The following is a 7902-nucleotide window of genomic DNA, read 5'->3' as shown; positions in this document are numbered from 1 at the left end:
ATAGTATTTACTAGAGTAATTTTACTATAATATACTATAGTATTTTTTCATGTGGGATCAAAATAAGATAAGCAAAAGTTACAAACTTTCTTTGAATTTATTTAAAATGTATTGTCAGTATTGCGCTTGCAGATCATGTGGGTAGGGGACTTTTTTTACTGTGCGTGCGTGTGTCATGTCTGTCAGCCACCACCGAAGACCATTTTTGACCCAGGAAAAACCCTGTGTACTGAATGCCAATGGAGGCCTATCTGAGGCCTTCTCAGCCATCAGCTTTCAACAAAAAATATCTTCATTTGTGTTCCGAAGATGAAGGTCTTAAGGGTGTCGAACGACATGAGGGTGAGTAATTAATGACATCATTTTCATTTTTGGGTGAACTAACCCTTTAACTGAGCCATAACTTGTGTAATAAAAGCCTATTCTGACCTCTGCGAAAGCCTTTAGATGGAGTGGACGGACGTCCATGATCATCTGGGCTCTGCCGGCTGCCGCTCTGCCACGCTCTCTTCCTGTCAGTCTGACCTGTGGGCACAGAAACAGAAAACTCAGAAGACAGAAGCGCTAAATGTGTAGGAAGCTCCTGGATCTGTGATCTGGGTCTGGTCTGGCAGCGTATCCTGGGGGCCAGTTGCATAAACTAAGCCATTACGTTAAGACAGTGTCTTAAGATCTAGTATGAGCCACTAGCAGTTAGGCAAGTCTATGTTTTTATGTAACTGATTTAAAAAAATGTATGAACAGTCTTAAAGAAAAAAAATGTATGTCTAACTTGTAAGACTAGTCTTAACGGTTTATGCAACCGGCCCAGGCCTGATCACGGTCATCAGAACACTGTCTGTCTCCAAACCTCCTGACCAGCCGTCTGAGAGAAAGCAGCTCTCCTGGATATGGAGCGGCCCGAGGCTGAAATATTTCAGTAACATAACATAACTAACGTTAAAGCACTCACCTTCTCTTTCACCCATCATCTTCGCCATCGACATCCTCCTGCAATCTGGAACAAAAACAATACAAAACACAAAACAAAACAAAACAACACACAATACAATACAATAAACTCTCCTCAAAAATACTCCTCCAAAAAAAAAGAAAACAAAAACAAAGAATTAATCAAACTCGACACTCCTAAAATAAGAAAAGAACAATAAGATAAAAGTATCTACAACTCAAAAATGTAACTCTGTAAAGGATATCTCCTGCGATGTTCTTCCAGAATAAAAGTCTCGTCTCCTCCAAACAGCTTCAAAATTTCAAGGTCAGCACAGAAAATATTCTGCAAAAGTTTGTGAAATCGCCTCAGTCGTCTCTCTCAACAACAGATCAACAACACAATCGGTGCGTGTCTGAGTCTGCGTCAGAATTCATAACAGGCGTCGCCATAGCAACTAAAACGTGAATCATTCATATGAGCGGAGCCGTGAGCACGCATCGATCTGAACACATTTATTGAATAGTTACAAACTTCATTTGGACGTTTTCTTTATTAAAAAGTTTGAACCTGTTTCATTGACTCAGTTCAAAACTTTGATTCAGTGATTCCTCTGCATCATCATCACTCAGAAATGCTAGATGTCTGTGCATGCATCAAAATGTGTTGGTAAATACTTTGATTTATTTATTTTTACTATATTTTTGCATATGAATAAAAAATATTAAATAATGTTTCCTTGTATTAGTTTAACCTCTCAATCCGCAGTGGTGCATTAAAGGATTAATGAAATGATAAATTATTAATTTAATGCTTCATTTAGCATTTAATTAAATGCTAAAGGACCGGCCACTTAAACATCAGCATAATAAATGCAGTTACTCATCTTTCATCTCCTATCGTGCAGATCCGATCGGACGAATCCAATAAACACCAGCATGTAAGTGTAAGGGTCCACTCTGAAAAATAGAGGGGGGCGAACAAAAAAATCCTCCTTCATTTACTTGAGCGTATTTGAGTTATATTAGTAATTAATCACGTCCATTTTCAATGCAATAGCGAGTATTCTGAGGATCTCCCCTGCAGTTTAGAGTCTTCAGCTCCAGTTAAACCCTCCCAGGTCTCTCTCCTTCAATCACAGGCCTTCTGATGACTCATTATATACAGGAAGCGCATTACAGGCTCCGTGAGGTGTCAGTCAAAGCGGCTATGGTTTTGGTTGGATAAAGGCAGGCAATGCCTAGCCAATGCCTTGCCAACAAAGGTTTGATTGATGGACGTTGTAACCAATCAAAAGGCATCATCTTGCGAGAGCACACCGCAGTGGAGACTGGCACTTCTTATCAACTAAATTAGTTTTTTACACTTTGTAAATTCTGTAATAGTTGCTTTAGTTTTTCAGTAACTGTATATATCCATTATAATTAGCAGTTTATTGCAGATTTATTTGAATGAAACGCTACTCTTTACAATTACAAATCTTCTGAAATAAAGGGCCTTTTTGAAAGGACGCCTAGAGGTTTTTTTTTTTTTTTTGGACATAAAAGCTTACAGAAGCTACATTTGTAAGAGTATCATCCTCAAATTTGAATCACAACATGATCAGAAATGCAGTTTTATATTTAGGTTATTTTCAGGCCTTTAACATTAAAGTATCATACATTTTTCCCTGAGTGAATTTCAATACAACTTTTCAGGGTAGAGGAGGCGTGCAAGATGGCGCCCTGATCACATGTACGTTTGTGAGCTCAGCAATCCCAAACTGTTTTATAATAGTTACAACAAAACTTTTTTTTTGTTGAGAATTTCCAATTATTAATGTCTTGAATTTTTGGAACAACGATAATGGGAGGATCTGAAAAGAGGAAAGGTGTGAAGAAGTCAGGGAAAACAGTGTCGGATACTCCTGCTGGATCTGCTGGCACAGGTGACGATAAACAAGCAGTCGAACGACATAACAGTACTCCTGCAACCGGGGTATTGAAGGACAGTTTGCTAGCCTAGAAATCTAGACGCACCCTAGCGTAGGGTTGCCACCCGTCCCGTAAAATACGGAATCGTCCCGTATTTACAAGCAAAATGACGCGTTCCGTATCAAACCAATACGGGACGCGATTTGTCCCGTATTTTACACAGGTCCACACATAGTTCAATAAACACATACGGAGTTTGCAGTGTGGAGAATACTGATAGCAAATATAAAGAATCAATTTCACAATAAGTAGTACAGGAGCTCATTTGTGCGTGATTGCGGGCTTTGTTGCTATAGCGGCGGAGTCTCGAGAACATGCGCTGTGCCAGAGTGTGCCTGTAAACTTGCGCGGTTTTTTAAAAACATGTCGAGCTTGCGTTGCGTCCACCGTTTGAAGAACGCCAGAGGATCTCCAGATATAGAACTGAATTAATATCAAAAAGGTATCAATGGGTCTGTCCAGTAACTCATGATGAACCTCAGGCCAACTGCACACTTTATGAGAAGCATTTCAGTGTCTCAGACTGTCTGACTGTGGTGACAGACCAGTCTATGTGACAGACACATCCGTGCTTCTAAAGGTAGGCCTATAGTTTTTTTTAATGGATAATATATTAATATAATATTCCAATACATTATCAGAGCTTGGCAGACAGAATTATAATTTTTTTAGACAGGTTAATTTATAGATTCTAGCCTAATAAATGTTATTATTAATTTATCATTTATTTAGGCTATATCATACATAATAAATAATCCTGTCATTTAAAGTTTATGACATTTAAAAAATATTTAGATAAAAATGGGACAAATAATTACACGATAATATAGTCATAATTTAAGTAAATTATTCAAAGAAAATAAACATTTTTAAAATTCAAAAAAGTGATTAGGCCTGGTTCAGAATGACTTCTTAAAGGGACAGTTCACCCAAAAATGAAAATTCTGTCATCATTTATTCACCCTCAAGTTGTTCCAAACATGTATACATTTCTTTGTTATGTTGAACACGTAGGAAGATTACTGTGGAAGTCAATGGTGCCCCCAAAGCAGCCTGGTACAAACTTTCTTCAAAATATCTTCTTTTGTGTAGGCCTACAGCAGAACAAAGAAACTCATACAGGTTTGGAACATCATGAGGCGTCATAAGTGCACCAAATAGGCTAAGAGTTCTTTAGAATTAAATGAAATAATCAAATGTAAAATAATATAGCATGTGTTCTGTTGCAAATTCACGTACTTGATCTTATGTTTTCTTATGGTTTATTATTGAGCTGTCAAGTTGTTAATGTTGAAATAATCATTTCATGACGTATTCTTTATTTCTGCCCTTTATGCAATTGTTTTTTAGGGGATTTTTTTTTTCGGGGGTGGATATTTGCTGTCAAAGTGAGGCCAAAGTGAATGGGAGTCAATGGGATGCTAACAGCAGGTGATGGCTTGGTTAGCAATGGCTGCCCCTATGGAAGGTACACTTTCCGGGGGCTGGATTACCCCGTTGGGAAAAACCAAACTCTGGTCAGGCCAATCACAGCGTGTGTAGAGTCGGTGGGCGGGCTTTACATAATGACGGTACGAGTTGCGGAGGTTCTGCGTGCCACTCGTAAACACAGAAGCTGGCGAACAGCGGTCTTTTGAATCGGCTTTGACTCTGGAAGACTTGGAGTTAAGCTTGGAGTTAAGCCGTAGTCAACGCTTCTCGTTTACTTTGAATGGGTGACGTCATGCGTTGCCGAACTGAATTGTGGGTTCCGTTGCGTCGCTTCACTCGCGTTGCAAGCATAGGTTGCAAGCGGCAAAAGTTGAAGATTTCTCAACTTTTCAAGCGCCAACGCAGGCGTCATCCAATCAGATCACCCTATGCAAATATCCTAGAGCAGACGCTAGCCAATAGCGTTCGTTTAAAACACTGGTGAATGAAGAGTGAAGAACGATCTAAAATGGAGGAAAAGCTAATAATTGCGGTGGGTAATCACCCGGTCCTTTACGACCAATCATTGTTTACATACTGGGAGACAAACCGGAGAGACCAGGCCTGGAAGGAGGTGGCAGAGACGGTTGGAGAATCTGGTATGTATCATGCTTGTATTCTGTCCGTGTACTCTGTTTATCATTGAATGACAGGCAGCATATCATATCATGTGTGGATCAAATAGGCGCTATCGCCCAGCCAAATGAGGAATAAAATATTAAAGTGATCAGTTTTCATACACAAAATAATGAATTACATTTGAGTGGAAGGTGGATTTGACCGTTTATCTGTCAGTTGGCTGGTAGATGGTAAACGCTTAAAAAAATGTATTTATTATGAACCTTGCATAATTGAAATCTATACCAGAACCTGTTTTATTTGGCATGTTTAATTCAGTTCTTATTTTAATAACTAAACAAGTTTAAACACTTGAGCAACACTTGTTGTATTTGAATTAATTGTTTAATTTATTTACATTTTTGCATGTCAGAGGATACATGTAGGACCCGATGGAAGTCACTGGGGGACAGATTTAGGAAGGAGAAGAAAAAAGAAAGGGAAATGACAAGGAGTGGGGCAGGGTCGCCTGGGACCCAACCCTGGCGTTTCATGGCGGTGTTGGGATTTCTCACACCATTCCTTCATGACCGTGAGACGTCCAGCAACATCCCCAGACGACCTCTGCCCCCTTCACATCAGTCCATCAGTCCAGAGCCAGAGGAGGACAGCCAGGTCAGAGAAGACAGCCAGGCCATCACCCAGCAAGCCCCTTCAAGCAGAGGAGATGAGGCAGGCAGTGACACAGGCAGGCAGAACCTAACAAAGCTCTCAAATACATTATTATTTCAGTACTATCAAGGAGGGTTAAGTCATTTAAAAAATCAATGTCAATCTGTGTAGAGCTGAACCATATGCTGCAAAGTTTAGGCCACACAACCGTTGACACCTAATGCGTAATAACGTTATATAATAAATTATTTCAAAGAATGATTTGACATTAAAATCATGCCATGTTCATTGATTATCAATTGTTGCTGTAACTATGCAGGCAGACAGACAGAGCAGGAGGAAACTGTCGAGATCAATGACAAGGGTAGGAAGAGAAAAAAAAAGGGAAATGTCTTCTTTTGAGAGAGGACTGTTGGCAGCAATTGAGCCCCTGACGCAGATGACCACGCTGCCACATCCACCACCACCGCCGCCGCCTCCAACACCAGCAGCAGATGAAGACGAGGTTTTCTTTCAGAGCCTCTTGCCGTCCCTTCGTAGGCTTTCTGTGCTGAGGAGGGCCAGGCTTCTGCACACACACACACACATACATATTACATACATACAGCACTAAAATAAACATATTAAAATAATCGTATGGCTGTATTGTTTTCTCATGTTCATATAGAATAATACAGTAAGTATTTTAAATTTGTCGTATCATACAGCGCTGTCGACGCAATACAATCACTTAAAGGGATAGTTCTCCCAAAAATGTAAATTCTGTCATCATTTACTCACCCTCAAGTTGTTCCAAACCTGTATGAGTTTCTTTGTTCTGTGAAGGCCTTTGTATTTTCTCTCCAGTGAAAATCTGCTCAAATCATGAATGTATTAGTTGAAAGCAGGGCTGAAAGGGCAAAGGCTATGTACATTATGACATGGTGATGAAAATATAAAACCAACATGTTAATTTAATGTAAAAAATAATTGTTATGACACTTGGAATCTGCACTTTTACGAAAAATATAGGTAGCTCTTAAAAGAGCTTTTGGGTTTTGTGGCTCTGAAAAGAGCCTTTGGCGTATTCTATGAATTCGGCTGCCATGGCACTGCACCCTCCTGGTTGAAGTAGTAGGCACAGTACGTCTCTCGGAGTTGGATAGCTCTACGGGTGGCATTGTTGGAGCCCATCCTTGGTGCATCTCGCAGGGCCTCAGGAGCTGAAGATGGCTCAATGGTGTGTTCAGCTCTGTGTGCGCATCTTCTCCCCCTTTCCAGCAGGGGCGGACTGGCCATCTGGCGTACCGGGCGTTTTCCCGGTGGGCCGCTGGACAATGTGGGCCTGCCCATTGCTACGTAAATATATGAAGAATAAATTATAGTAAAACTACGTAGCCTATATCCTTCCGTCAGCCCAGACGAATGGCCCGCGCAGCCCTCTTGAGGCAAAACTCCATGCAAAACTCTAATCTATAGCCTGCTCAGTCCCAGTGTCTCAGTGGTGTAAAAGCGCTCGTCAATGTCAAAATGTTTGCGATATCCAATCAAATTCAACGAGGCGGCATTTACTGTGCACAGCAGCCGAGCAGCGCGGGCGACACTTGAATGCGAGCCGAGGTAAGAGCTGAATACGAGTCAATGGGCAGCAATATTTCCCGACTGTTAACGATTTTAAAAATGTTAAACGACGGACATTAATTTCCAGGGATGTAAACTACTGTTGAGCTTTCAGAATGAATCAGATTATAATGCCTTTTACGTTATTCGTCGTCAAAGAATGCACAAAGAAACATTAGCGTAGGTGTCGCAGTTTTCAGCATATCAGAGGGAATGTTTGTCTTTCTGTTTCCAGGCTTTCTTCAGTAATTTCACAATCATTTTCAAATGATTCATAATACTCAAAATATCTTTCTCATATATCATGCTAAAACTGGCAACTTTCATATTCAAGTGGCCAATGGAAAGTGACATATGTCACTTATTATATAAAATAAATATATAATTTGCTAGTTACATGCATTATTTTACACACTGGTAATCAAAAGTTTGAAATAATTAAGACTTCTTAAATTGTTTTTGAAAGAAGAAGGCTGAATTTATTTGATCAAAAATACAGTAAAACCACAAATATTAAGAAATATTGATACAATTTCCAATAGGCCTAGTTGTTTTCTATGAGAATGTATTGTAAAATGTAATTTATTTCTGTAAAAGCTGACTTTTCAGCATCATTACTTCAGTAAGTGTCACATGATCCTTCAGAAATCATTTTAATATGCTGTATTTTTCATATCATTTTTAAACTCTTTTCCACTA

The sequence above is a fragment of the Gobio gobio genome (assembly GCF_949357685.1).
Source record: "Gobio gobio genome assembly, contig: scaffold_127, whole genome shotgun sequence".
Taxonomy (NCBI): domain Eukaryota; kingdom Metazoa; phylum Chordata; class Actinopteri; order Cypriniformes; family Gobionidae; genus Gobio; species Gobio gobio.
This window is presented reverse-complemented; position numbering follows the sequence as displayed.